The sequence below is a fragment of the Schistocerca americana genome, chromosome 4 (genome assembly GCF_021461395.2).
Source record: "Schistocerca americana isolate TAMUIC-IGC-003095 chromosome 4, iqSchAmer2.1, whole genome shotgun sequence".
NCBI classification, from domain to species: Eukaryota; Metazoa; Arthropoda; class Insecta; order Orthoptera; family Acrididae; genus Schistocerca; species Schistocerca americana.
The window spans coordinates 666874337-666889459 of NC_060122.1; the positions used below are offsets into that span (position 1 = coordinate 666874337).

Genomic DNA, 15123 nt, shown 5'->3' on the forward strand with positions numbered 1-15123 from the left:
TTCTTATGAAACTTAAAGAATAACAACTGCAAAACAAAAACAAAGCAACAGTCAAAATAAATGCAATCTTTTCGGAAGTGCATATCTTCTTCACATTTGTAAAAACAATCTGCTGCTGGTGACATTACACCAGCCCTTGCATTGTAACCTACTTTGATTCTTCTTTGCTTGCAGTGCACAAGGTGGTCAAGACATTGTTGCTCAAGCCTATCTCAATCTAGCAATGTCCTTCTCGACATCATTTATTGTGTGAGGAGTGTTCCTGCAATGTTGTACTAAGTTTCAACTGGTTCTACATGTGCTCAGTCAGATATTCTAGATCATTTTATTCTCTTGATTCCTGCTTATTGGAGGAAGGTGTCCACGAAATGTGCACAGTGTGATCATACATTGCCTTGAAAGATGAACCTATGGCAGAATGGTTGACTGTAGGGCCAGACAACAGGTTGAAGGATTGTATCCCTATATAGTACTGCTCTCAAATTGCTATCAATAGTGATGAGAGATGATATGATCCTGGCCCAAAACACAAGAGACTCACTTCCGTGCTGAGCCAGTGTGACTATACTCAAGATGTGCACTGTTGTCTGCACAACTCCACACTTTTCTACTACCATCGTCAGTCATTAGACAAATGCTCCACTCACTGGTGAGGATAACTCAAACACATTGATCCAGGTTCCATTCCAAGTATTCCCTTGAACACACTTGAGGCACAACACAGAGCTGGAGGGTTTCTGTTGTTATAATGGATACTTAGAAACAAAATTAATCATGTCAAGATGGCTGCATGCAATCTGGGTCAACACACATTCTCAGTTGCCTCTAAAAACTAAGCAGGCAGTTCTGTTGCACTTTCCTTGTGTACTTATGAGCAATAATTTGTAGATAGTGGTGTTCAGCTAGCGTTGTTTACTGTGGCAACCACTGCACAGCACATCTTACTGAATATTTGAAAGATGTCAACAAGTTGTACAATTTGACAGGCAACTTCCCCCACTGACAACCCTGGTTACCGTGAAGTGACAACAAGCACACATGTAAGCTTGAAATGACCATTAGAGGTATGTTGATAGACAGTACATTGATTATGTATAAAAACTGCACACCATATTTATTATTAGAAACACAGCACATCCTGAGTCGAAGCTGCACTGAGAATGCAGTTTTACTTTTACCTCCATTACAGATATGGCTGCAACAGTGATTACCTTGGTGAAAGAGTAGTGAGGAAAAGGTTTGTGATAAAAAGGAAATAGTTAAAATGAAATAAAAGAAGAAGAAGCAAATCATGAGAGTGGTACAAAACCGTTTTTATAAGTTTAGGCTATATAAAGCTAAGTTCTGTCATGCATGTAGCAGTTCCTTTTACTATTTGTTTAAGGAGCAGCCTGTTAACTCCTAAACCCATTTCTAAATCTACTTCTACAAACATACTCCAAAAGCCACTGTACAATGCATGGCGGAGGATACCCTACACCACTACCAGATATTTCCTTTCCTGTTCCACTCACAAATAGAAAGAGGGAAAAACAACCAGCTGTATGCCTCAATACAAGCACTAATTTCTCGAATCTTATCTTTGAGCTCCTTGCGCAAGATATATGTTGGCAGCAGCAGAATTTTCTGCAGTCAGCTTCAAATGCTATTCTCTAATTTTATCAATAGTATCGCTCAAAAAGAACATCGCATTCTCTCCAGAGATTCCCATTTAAGTTCAGTACTTACGTGCTGTTTGAACCTAACAGTAAGAACTCTAGCAGCATGCCTCCGAATTGCTTCGATGCCTTCCCTTAATCCTACCCTGTGCGGATCTCAAACATTCTAGCAGTGCAAGAGAATCACACTTTCCTAAATTCTACACTCCATACAAATACTTTCAGAAATGACTTCCTGACGCTTAAATCTATACTCGATGTTAACAAATTTTTCTTCTTAAGAAACACTTTCCTTGCCATTGCCAGTCTACATTTTATATCCTCTCTACTTCGACCATCATCAGTTATTTTGCTCCCCAAATAGCAAAACTCCTTTAATACTTTAAGTGTCTCATTTCCTAATCTAATTCCCTCAGCATCATCTGACTTAATTTGACTACATTCCATTATCCTCATTTTGCTTTTGTTGATTTTCATCTTATACCTTCCTTTCAAGACACTGTCCATTCCATTCAATTGCTCTTCCAAGTCCTTTGCTGTCTCTGACAGAATTACAATGTCATCAGCGAACCTCAAAGTTTTTATTTCTTTTCCATGGATTTTAATACCTACTCCGAACTTTTCTTTTGTTTCCTTTATTGCTTGCTCAATATACAGACTGAATGACATCGGGGAGAGGCTACAACCCTGTCTCACTCCATTCCCAACCACTGCTTCCCTTTCATACCCCCTTACTCTTATAACTGCCATCTGCTTTCTTTACAAATTCTAAATAGTCTTTCGATCTCTGTATTTTACCCCTACCACCTTCAGAATTTGAAAGAGAGTATTCCAATCAACATTGTCAAAAGCTTTCTCTAAGTCTACAAATTCTAGAAATGTAGGTTTGCCTTTCCTTAATCTATTTTCTAAGATAAGTCGTAGGGTCAGTATTGCCTCACGTGTTCCAACATTTCTGCGGAATCCAAACTGATCTTCCCCCAGGTCGGCTTCTATCAGTTTTTCCATTCGTCTGTAAAGAATTCGCGTTAGTATTTTGCCGCTGTGACTTATTAAACTGATAGTTCGGTAATCCAAAAAACCGCCTGCGGCTTAGAATCGAGTGCAAAGTAAGCGGAAGTTCTGAAAAATGTTGGTGGGTGCCGCCACAAATGACTTCTGCCGTCGAATATATGTAGCGCTGCATAGGCATGCTTTGCAGGCACAAAGATAAATACTAGCGCCAAAATCTCCGCGTCAGTAAATAAATTTAAAAAAAAAAAAAAAAAAAAAAAAAAAAAAAAAGGGTGGAAGACAAGCCTTCTTCTCCGCCCCGAGTTTCGACCACTGCATTTTATACATTATCCAACGAAGTAAATACAAATTCCGTATTGTTCATCTTCGAATGTAGCAGCATTTCAATGTAGTACGAAAATCCGACTGGCAAGACTGTTTGAGATGTTTGTCAATATGGCCAACACTACGTTCTGAATTTATTCCTACCTGTGAGAAGAGATGGTTGCTAATAGGAACTTTTATGAATTGTGAATCACATACAGTATTCTCTTCGCCATAAGAATAATACGAATATAAACATTTAGCCGTGTATTCTTTCGTGTTTGCTGCTATCTCAATTAAATTCTATCTGCCGAATAAACTACGAAACTAGGGTGAGACAACAGCAAACGCGGAAGAATATACATGTCATGTCATGTTTATATTCGTATTATTCTTATGCCTAATAGTGATACAGGCAGAAATGAAGCACGACAATTGACTAGATTTTTAAATCTAAGATGACTAATTTCTGTGCAGAATGTAATGTACTAAAGAGGCGTCTGCAAAGATTTTCAAACGGAGAAAAATTTTCGCTAAACTCTCGTTCAGAACGTCTTCTATCAAAAGCAATATATTATTTGGTTCTTGTTGATCATTATCAAAGAAAGCAGCAGTGTAAGTAACAACATATAGCAGTCTCTTGCCATTGTTTTGCTAATGAAACAATTCCTCTCTTTTTTAATTGTAAGCGGCGGTAGCGCGCACGAAAACAAGCCATGCCGCGTGCAGGGACAGGCCGTAAACACTCATTATCAGAATGCGACAAACAATTCATGACACAGTACAGTAATGCATTTTAAGCTTACAGTGACGTAAACACCTATAACAAACAGAACGGCACTTACCAGATCAAAGCAAAATAAGCAATTAATTCAAACCAGACGAAGCACGTGAAAAAGGAAAGGTACCCGTATATACACGGACGGAGCGCGTGGCGCATAGCAATGGCTACCTAGTAAAGCTTAACTGCTAAGCTTACGACTCGAGCCTACTGTAGCTGTATCGTCATTCATTCGACCTAAATTGTGTCTCATATTACAATGGACCAACTTTGTTTCGATTTGGAGGTGCGGCCTAAAACTTTTCTCTCCCCTTGAATTTCGAGTCTCAAATTTCAGGTGCGGCTTAGATTCGGGAAAATTTTTTTTTTCTTGATTTCGAGTCTAATTTTTCAGGTGCGGCTTAGATTCGAGTAAATAAGGTATTTGATCCTCTGCTGCCTTCACTATTTCATCCCTCAAAGCTACCCACTCTTCTTCTACTGTATTTCTTTCCCCCATTCCTGTCAATTGTTCCCTTATGTTCTCCCTGAAACTGTATACAATCTCTGGTTCTTTCAGTTTATCCAGGTCCCATCTCCTTAAATTCCCACCTTTTGCAGTTTCTTCAGTTTTAATCTACAGTTAATAACTAATAGATTGTGGTCAGAGTCCACATCTGCCCCTGGAAATGTCTTACAATTTAAAACCTGGTTCCTAAATCTCTGTCTTACCATTATATAATCTATTTGATACCTTTTAGTATCTCCAGGGTTCTTCCATGTATACAACCTTCTTTCATGATTCTTAAACCAAGTATTATATGATTAAGTTATGCTCTGCGCAAAATTCTATCAGGCAGCTTCCTCTTTCATTTCTAGCCACAATCCATATTCACCTACTATGTTTCCTTCTCTTCCTTTTCCTACTGACGAATTCCAGTCACCCATGACTATTAAATTTTCGTCTCCCTTCACTACCTGAATAATTTCTTTTATCTCATCATACATTTCATCAATTTCTTAGTCATCTGCAGAGCTAGTTGGCATATAAACTCGTACTACTGTAGTAGGCGTGGGCTTCGTGTCTATCTTGGCCACAATAATGCATTCACTATGCTGTTTGTAGTAGCTTACCCGTACACCTACTTTTTTATTCATTATTAAACCTACTCCTGCATTACCCCTATTTGATTTTGTATTTATAACCCTGTATTCACCTGACCAAAAGTCTTGTTCGTCCTGCCACCGAACTTCACTAATTCCCACTATATCTAACTTTAACCTATCCATTTCCCTTTTTAAATTTTCTAACCTACCTGCCCGATTACGGGATCTGACATTCCACGCTCCGATCCGTAGAACGCCAGTTTTCTTTCTCCTGATAACGACGTCCTCTTGAGTAGTCCCCGCTCGGAGATCCGAATGGGGGACTATTTTACCTCCGGAATATTTTACCCAAGAGGACGTCATCATCATTTAATCATACAGTAAAGCTGCATGCCCTCGGGACAAATTACGGCTGTAGTTTCCCCTTGCTTTCAGCCGTTCGCAGTACCAAAACAGCAAGGCCATTTTGGTTAGTGTTACAAGGCCAGATCAGTCAATCATCCAGACTGTTGCCCCTGCGACTACTGAAAAGGCTGCCGCCCCTCTTCAGGAACCACACATTTGTCTGGCCTCTCAACAGATACCCCTCCGTTGTGGCTGCACCTACGGTACGGCTATCTATATCATTGAGGCACGCAAGCCTCCCCACCAACGGCAAGGTCCATGGTTCATGGGGGGAGGACATAACATCTAAAATACTTATTTAAGTAACAGGTCTTAGCTTCGAAAATCGTAATATACACACTCATTGCTCTGGGCGGAAATGGGCCATTTGTTTAAATGAACAACTACAATATGTTTCAAAAGAAAATTGATATTTGATGTATCAAAATAAAACAGTGGTTGTAGTCTATCAACAAAATCTCAAAATCTTTATTATTGAAATATACAGCTTAGGAATTTACTTCTGAAAAATAATGTCATTTAAATGCAAACCAATACATCTATTGTGATGGCATGAGCGATGTGGAAAGAGGTTGCAAGAAGATCAATAGTAGGCACAAGCAACGCACCTATCAGGAGAGAGGCCAAAAACAGGCTTGCGGGCAACACGGTGCCAACGTCCTCTTGACCACCAATATTTAGACTGACGCCACAGACCAGAGGGCCAGTCAGTCATCCAGTGAGTCACCGAGTCAAATTTTCAGTCACAGCCCAGTCACTTGCAGTTGCAATCAGAGTCTCAGTCTCAGGCAGGCAGCACATAGGGACCCGAGTAATGTGCATAGCGGGACATGTACATCACCAGAAGTGATGCTAATGTGGACTATTAAGGAAGAGCTTGTACCACAACGACTAGCTTAAGTTAAGTAGCTCTCTTATTCTTATGAATAATAATGAGCGTATGGCATTGGTGGCCAGGAGACCCCTCGCGGGGCGGTTCGGCCCCCGCTCCACAAGTTCTTTAACACCACTACAGCGACTTGCGAGTGAATAAGGATGAAATGATGATGAAAGACACACAACACCCAGTCATCTCAATGCAGAGAAAATCCCTACCTCGCCGGGAATCGAACCTGGGACCCCGTGCGCGGGAAGCGAGAATGCTATCGCAAGACCACGAGCCACAGACATTCTTATGAATAAAGAACCTAGTTAATACATGCGTGCAGTTGTGTTATAGAAAGAAGATATCAGCCACCAAACAACAACCTCTTCTTGCTTCCCATGGTACAAGCCTACAGTGATGAGACGACACAAAAACTGGCGACAAGTGTAGTTCAGTGCAGATTTTGCTTGCTTCTCTTGTGTTTTAGCTTGCAGGGTGCTCATTTCTCATTGCTAAGTTTTTGTTGTGTTCTTGCATGTATTCCAGGAGGAGAGCAGCAGAACTAATCAAATTTCTCTTCCCAGAGGCTTTGCTTGTTTTTTTGCTATAATGTATATGTGAAAACAATGGCTACCCCACCCCCTGCACCCGCACCTCAGCCGCAGATGCTAATGTGATGGATCTAATGCAAGCGTTTTAGTTTCAGAAAGACAAACTGCTGCCCTACTAATGATGGTACAACTACTGTCTGCAGAAGCTGCAATGACCGCCCAACAGAAACTGACCCACCCAACAAGTGCCGCCGACCAGCATACCAATGTTCCAGCAATTTAATGACATGAAGAGGAATGGTTCAAATACCTGACAGTTCCAAGCACATTGTCAAGTTCGTTGTGTACAAGGTACTTTCCTTCCATTGCAGGGTCCCCAGTGTTCAAGTTAAAACAAAAACTATTCCCAACAGCGTCTCGAGACAAACTCAGTTATGACGAAGTAATCGCTGTACGATGACCAGCAAGTCCAAGAAGCTGCGGCCAGATATCAGTTCTTTCACCTGCAGAAAAAGCCTGAACAGACTTACAGTCAGTGGTATACAGAATTAATGAGCATGACTAATAAGTAGTTGTAGCAACTTTTACAGTGATGTCATGATTAGGGATGCAATAACCTTCAATGTCCCAGATAGTAGAATACAGGAACAAATCTTAAGTAATCTAATCCATCACTTCCTCAAGTGTTGCAAATCTTGGAGTAATATAATTCGCGTGCCAAAGCGGCCAATAAGTTTTGCCAGGCCCCCAATCTGTCAGGTCAAGTCACCTCTTGCTTGCGATTGCCCTAAGTAATCACGGCAACAGTGCGTACACAGCTGTGCGGACAGCCATGTAGAAAAGTGAACAGACCTGTGAACTTAGAGAAGTCTTTTCCTAGATGTTCAGCTTGGCATAAAAGACAGGATTGCCCATCATGTAACGCAGCTTGTTGCAAGTGTGAGGAAAAAAAAATGGCCATGTCCAAGCAGTTTGTTTGCAAAAGCATGAAAACACCAATTTTGCCCACTCCCAGAAAAAACAGGCTCATGCACATGCAGTGAACATTGTGTTTTCCAAACCTACTACAGGTTCTGGCGAATGTAAAGTTAAGATTGTGCCGCCGTCTTGCCCCAGTGCTATGCAACAACATTCTAACAATCAGTTTGTCTCATTACAAATTGCTGGTCATTGCGTAAACTTTCAGTTAGACACAGGTGCCTCAGTAACTTTGTTTAATCATGACATTTCTGAACAGTTACGCTCACCATGTCTTAATCTAGCAAGCACCTCACTGCTTGCAACAGACAGGAAATTTCAGTGCTTGGACCATGTAGTTTGCCTGCCACTTACATATCTCCCACTTGGACAGTTAATTTTTATTGTGTTGAAATCCAGAGCCAGTGAGAACATTTTCTGTTTAGATGCCTTTGATTTGTTTGGTTTTAGCATCCGAGACAATGTACTTTCCACATCTACATTTGCACCAAAAGACAGTGTCGCTAGCATGTTTAAAGTATTTCCTGAACTATTTTTCAGAAGAAATTAATAGCTTTGCAGCATGATACATTGAAAGACAATGCACAGCCTAAATTTTTCTGGGCCTGCCCTGTTCCAATTGCTTACAGAGACAAAATATCCAGTGAACGGAAAGAATTACAAGATAATGGAATAATTGCTCCTATTCAATCTAGTCAATGAGCAAGTCCTCTCGTTTTGCTGCCTAAGGCTTTTGGTTGCATTCGCATTTGTGGTGACTTCTAGTCTACAGTCAACCCAGTCAGCAGTTGACACTTATCTGGAACCCGACCTGACGAACTTGTGGACAGGTTTGGTGCTTACTTTCCTAAGATAGATTTGCCTGATGCCTACTTGCAAATTCCATTGGATCAAGAATAACAGAGTGTTTGTTGTAAATACACACTTAGGACTGTTCAAGTATTTGTGTTTGCCCTTCAGCAGTGCTTCTGCATCCACCATTTTTCAACATTACTGGCAACAGTTGACTGCAAGAGTGCCATTTTGTTTGAACTACCTTGACGATATTGTCATCTCAGGTCGTACATCAGAGGAACACATCATTGCCAATTTGCATCAGAAACAGGAAGTGTCATCTCAAAAAGTGTGACTTTTTTCAAACTGAACTATAGTAATTACGTCACGTGATAAACAGTGAGGGTGTACACCCCCTCCAATCTCATTTGTTTGCAACCCATGAGCTACCTGTTCCTCGCAACATCTCTGAACTACAGTCAGTACTAGGCAAAATGACTTACTACATTTGATTCTTAGCAAATGCCACTCAGACAGTGGCACCATAGCATCACTTGCGTTGCAAAAACATACTTTTTGTGTGAACTGAAAACTGTCCAGATGTATTTCAGAAACTCAAAAATGCTTTGCTTAATGACAGACGTTTGGTACATTTTGATCCTGCCAAGTCAGTTTTGCAATTTGACACTTCTTCCTAAAGAATCAGCATTGCACTTTCACACAGACTTTGTGCACAAGACAAACCTATTGCTTTTGCTTCAAAGTTGCTCACTCAAACTCTGTGGAATTCTTCTCAAATTGAAAAAGAAAGTCTCGCTTTTGTGTATGGTGTGACAAAATTGCATCACTATTTGTATGGTTGCAAGTGCTATTTAGTGACAGATCAAAAGCCTTTGTAGTCTTCGTTTCATCTGTCAAGGCTGGTTCCTACACACACTGCTCAAGAATTGCAACACTGGGCTTTGTTGCTTTCGCAGTATCAGTATAAAACTGTGTACTGACCTACGGCAAAGCATGACAATGCAGACTCCCTATCTCACCTTCTGATTGGCCCACACTGATTTTGCTGCATCTGCCGCACCTTGTTGCCAAATCGATGTGCATGACTCTGAATTGCTGGAATCTTTTCCCTTGCACTATAAAAAAATAGCACAGGCCAAGGAAGCAGACCCAAATCTCAATATTTTGTTGCATTACATTCACACGTCTTGGCCTCATTCATTGAACAGTAAACAGAACCCAGTTGTGCGCCAATATTTTGCAGGTCAGCATAACCTTTCAATTCAACATGACAGTTCAAAATGACCGTGGACAATCGCATGTCCTTATTCCCAAAGCGTTGCAAAGGATGTGTGTTTGCTTCACCAAGGACATCGGGGAATTGTTCGCACTAAACAGTTTGTGCGATGGCACTGTACTTGGCAGGGCATGGATGCCCACATTGAACAGATGACATCACAGTGTTGTGCATGTGCGGAAAACCAATCCGCTCCGCCATAGACATTCTTAGCTTGGCCATGGCAACAAGTGCACATAGACTTTGCAAGACCATTCTGGAACACTCATTGGCTGATAATAGTAGACTCTTGTAGCAAGTTCCCAAGTGCCTATGAACTCTACACCATCACATTGCAACATTCGAGCGTTGCCCTCCATATTTTGCAACAAGGTTTGCCAGAAGTACTTTTGTCAGACAACAGACCACATTTCACTTCATGACTGTGCCGGCACCTGACAAGTGTTCCATTTCACCCACAGTCCAACAGAGAAGCAGAATGCTTTGTACGCACTTGCGAACAACAGATGGACATTCTTTGCACCACCCACACGTGGCAACAGGCACTGCAACTCTTTCTCGCCTCTTTTCGCTTCCACCCACGAGACGGACCACCACCAGCGGAACCACACCAGATGGCAAAGAGGTTTCAAGAAGATTGATAGTAGGCACAAGCAACACACCTATCAGGAGAGAGACCAAAAACAGACTCTCAGGCCACGCAGCACCAACACCCTCCTGACCGCAAGTATTTAGATCGTCGCCATGGTCCAGAGGGATAGTCAGTCATCCATTGAGTCACTGACTCGAGTTTTCAGTCACAGTCCAGTAACTTGCAGAAACAATCTTAGTCTCAGCCTCAGGCAGCACATAGCAACCAGAGTAGTGCACATAATGGGACATGTACTTCACTAGCAGTAAGACTTGTATCACAAAAATTAGCGCAAGTTAAGTAGCTTTCTTATTCTTATGAACAAAGAACCCAGTTAATACATGTGTGCAGTTGTGTTCTAGAAAGAGGACACCGGACACCGAACAACATCCTCTCCTTGCTTCCCACGGTACAAGCCTACAGTGACAATGAGACGACATAAAACCTATGGCACTAATTTAAATGATTAACAAAATTTTGCATGATGGGTGCCACATCACTACAGATAGTTTCTTTCAATTGCTCCGGAGTAGTCAGATTATTGACATATACTATATCTGACAAATCACTGTAAGAAATAATACATGGGGCTCAAATACTGACTGTATATGGGCCAATTTATGTCACCCCTTCTGGAGATCCAATTTCCCATGAAAAATGTCATGAATACTCACTACATATGCACTGGTTGTGTATGCTGTGGCTCCATCTTTCTGAAACCATATTGGTTCATTATAACCAGGAAAGTTTTATAAATCTGGCTACAGAAAGTCATTTATCATTATTAAATAACATTCCAAATCCACTGTAACTGAACAACCACTCTTGTCCTCAACAAAGTACCAGTCAATTACTCCTCAAGCCCATACAGTAACTTTTGGCACATGATGGGATTGATTGATTGATTGGGTTGTAGGACTAAATGGTGAAGTTATCAGTCCTGCAATTCCAAAGTTACTTGTGGAAGAGAGAGAGGGTCCACTAAAAATAGACTAATCCAGTCAGAGGGATCAAACCATAAAATGAGGAAGTTAAAAAACACAGTAGAAGACATAAAAATAGACCAAATCTAAAAACTGGAAAACAAAGGGATTAAAAAGTGGTCTTTGCATGGGGAGTGGCCATAGGTCCCAAACCCAGAAAACACGAAGAGATCCCCCAACCACATCTACCCTGACCCTGCCCCAGGAGTAAAGCAAAACCTTATACCTGAAAATAAAAACCACTTTCACAGAGGAAAGTGAGGACCAGTTCAACCATCTGTGAATTGTCTGCTAATATAAAGAAAGAAATCTGGAAGGCTATACTTAGTATGATAGGGCAAAAGAAGGAGGCATTCTACCAATATATGGGATACTGTGAGTCTGACTCCACAGCCACATCATGCTGCTGGCTCGTTATGCAAGAGAGAACTATGGTTAAGCTTGGTACGACCAATGCATAGACAGCATAAGACAGTGGAAAAGGGCCAAACTGCAGTAGTCTCCTTGACTGTGCAGAGTTTATTACTGAGAGCAGTAGCAAACCAGATTTCATTCCACTTTTTGCCAAAGAAAGATTTGATGTGGATACGCATATCTGCACCTGGAATCATGAAAGGGAATTGGGGGGGGGGGGGGGGGGGGGGTGAGTAAGTATCTGCCCCTCTGGCCAAACAGACAGCCAGTTCATTCCCTGGGATGCACACACAACTTGGGACCCAGAGAAAGACAACTGAGCAGGCAGCATGGCCAAGGGCGGGGAGAAGGTCATGGATAGCAGATAACAAAGGCTGGCAAGAGTAGCATTGGTTTATAGCCTGCAGGCTGCTCATTGAGTCTGCACATATCAAAACACTGTGGAGGGAGGCCTGAGTAACAAAATGGATGGCCCTGTTAACTGCCAGCAGCTCTGCTGTGAACACACTACATGATCCTAGCAGTAAATGGTGTTCCAGTCCAGTAGGAGACATGATAGTGTATCCCACCTTATCTATCGTTTTAGAACCATCAGTATAGAAGATGATAGCGCATTGGAACTCTGCAAGGATGGAACGTACAAGACGCTGAAAGACCATAGGGATGACACAGACCTTAGGACCCTGGAATAGGTCAGTCCTAATCCATGTACTAAGCCCCATTCAAGGAAGGATGCGAGAGGAAATACACAGGGCACATTCCAGTGAGTGGAGATGGAGATCCCAACAGAGGGAAGTGAGAGAGACATTCCCACCAGCAGTCCCACCCTTGGGAAGTTATCAGGAGGGAGACACCCCCTTGTTTGCAAAGAGGGTAAGGTACATGGGATGGTCAGGGAAGGGGCAAATAATGATTGCATAAGTAGCCAGGAGTTGGCTCGGTCGTATTTGTAGAGGGGAAAACCCTGCTTCAGTGAGGAGACTGTCAGACTGTCAGTGGGACTAGTGTGAAAGGCACCAATAGCCAGACACACCCCACAATGATGAACAGGATCAAGTAGTTTCAGAGTAGAAGGAGCTGCTGAGCCATAAACCTGACTACCATAACCTAATCTGGACAAAACAAGAGCAGTGCTCTAAAGATGGAGAAGAGTAGCACGGGTCTGCACCCCACAATGTGCGGGCCAGGAGGCAGAGAGCATTAAGCTTCTGCATGCATGTGGTCTTCAGATGGCAAATATGGGCAGCCCCTTCAGTTTTTTTATAAAAAGTAAGTCCCAAGAGACAGGACTGCCATACACCATCCAGGCACTAGTCACCTAAATAAAGTTCTGGATCGAGGTGATGTGTGAGTCAATGGCAAGAATGCGTAACCCATGTTTTGGAGGGAGAAAACTGGAAGCCAACTGGAAGCACAGGAGAGGGCTCATGCAGAGGCCAGTCAGATGGCATCTTTGAGCTGGCATTCCGTAGATGCTACCATGTGAGAGCTGTACCAAATGCAAAAATCAACAACATACAACACTGAGGTAACCAGAGGCCCAACATAGGTTACAAGCCTATTGATGTCAATGAGGAGGAATGAGGCACCTAACAGAGAACCCTGTGGGATACTATTCTCCTGGATCTGAGGGGTTCTGAGTGAAGTGGCAATTTGAACCCGGAAGAACCAGTGGGATAAACTCTCATGGATTAAATATCTGAAGATGGCCACAAAAGCCCCATCTGAAGAGGACCGCAAAAGCCCCAGTCATGGAGGGTAACTAAAATGCGATGGTGCCAAGCAGTGTCGTATGCCTTATGTAGATCAAAGAAGATGGTGACGAGGTGCCAGCAGTTAGTGAAAGCCTGTTGGGCTGCTGTTACCAATTTAAGTAAATGGTCAGTTGTCAATTGTCCTTACTTTAAGGCCCCGAGATTCAAATACCCAACATAATTGGAAGCTAACCATCCTCTCTAGCAGTTTACAAAGCAAGATGGCCAGGATGATCAGGCGGTAGCTGTCAAGAAATGTCAGGTTCTTCCTGGGCTTAAGGACGGGGATAACTATGTTGTCTCTCGCCATTGCGAGGGGAAGGCATCTGTGGACCAAATCAGCTGAAGACCTTGAGTAGATTTTGCCTCTGCATAACATCCAAGTTTCGGATCATCAGGCTGTGGATGGAATCCAGGCCAGGTCATTATGGTTGGTTGGTTGGTTGGTTGGTTAGTTAGTTTAAAAGGGTGGGGGATCAAACTGCTAGGTCATCAGTCCCTCGTTCCGATTAAAAATATTCTACAAGGGTGGGAGAAAAATAATCGCAACGTACAAAACACAGCTGGAGGAAAGGAGAAAACCACAAGAATGACAGAAGGGCAACAAACACTACAATGGACAAAATCAGTCAAGAAAACCACAGAGAGAAGCAAGAAACATGTAGAACAGATCAAAACAAGAAAGCAGTTTACAATGGCTGGCTGACCATGAGAATAAAAAGGAGAAGCCAGGCCCCTCTGCAACACATTAAAACCTCCAACCTAAAAGCACTAGGGTGGAGGACACAGAGGGACAAAGGACATGCACTAAAACTTAGATCAAATGATAAAACCCATCCTCACGAATAAAATGTAAAGCTAAAGCTGCTGTTGAGGCATTGTCACCCAACACTGAAGGTAGGGTGCTGGGAAAGTTAAAAGTCCGCCGCAGAGCAGCTAAAAGTAGGCAGTTCAGCAAGAGGTGGACGACAGTTATTTGTGAGCCACAGCGACACCGAGGTGAGTCCTCACGACGGAGGAGGTTACCACGCATTAGCCACATATGGCCAATCAGAGCCAGCAGAGGACAACTGATTCCCTGCAAAAGGACTGCTTGGAAGACTTCCACACATTCGTAGTCTCCTTAATGACACACAGTTTGTTGTGCATACCGTTACGCCATTCCATCTCCCAAAGCCAAAAAACCCTGCGGCGTAAGAAAGAACACAGGTCAGTTTCGGAGATGCCAATCTCCAGAAGCGGTTTCCACATAGCCAGTTTGGCCAGCCTGTCAGCAAGTTCGTTGCCTCGGATTCCAACATGTCCTGGGGCCCACACAAACACCACTGAACGACCAGACCATTCCAGGGCAAAGATGGACTCCTGAATAGACGCTACCAAAGGATGGTGAGGGTAGCATTGGTTGATAGCTTGTAGGCTGCTCAAGGAGTCAGTACACAGAAGAAATGACTCGCCAGGGCATGAGCGGATGTGCTCAACAGCATGAGATATGGCCTCCAGCTCTGCAGTGAAAACACTGCAGCCATCTGGCAAGGAGTGCTGTTCAATATGTCCACCATAAACATATGAAAAGCCTATGTGACCATCAGCCATCGAGCCATCGGTGTAAACCACTTCATGGCCATGGTA

The 15123-nt window shown here is 42.6% G+C and overlaps 1 protein-coding gene across 1 annotated transcript in view; it reads right to left on the reverse strand.

Moving 5' to 3' along the window:
- Positions 1-15123, reverse strand: part of LOC124614011 (cytoplasmic aconitate hydratase-like) — a 321152-nt gene that overhangs the window by 278111 nt on the left and 27918 nt on the right. The gene's annotated exons all lie outside the window — the stretch shown is intronic.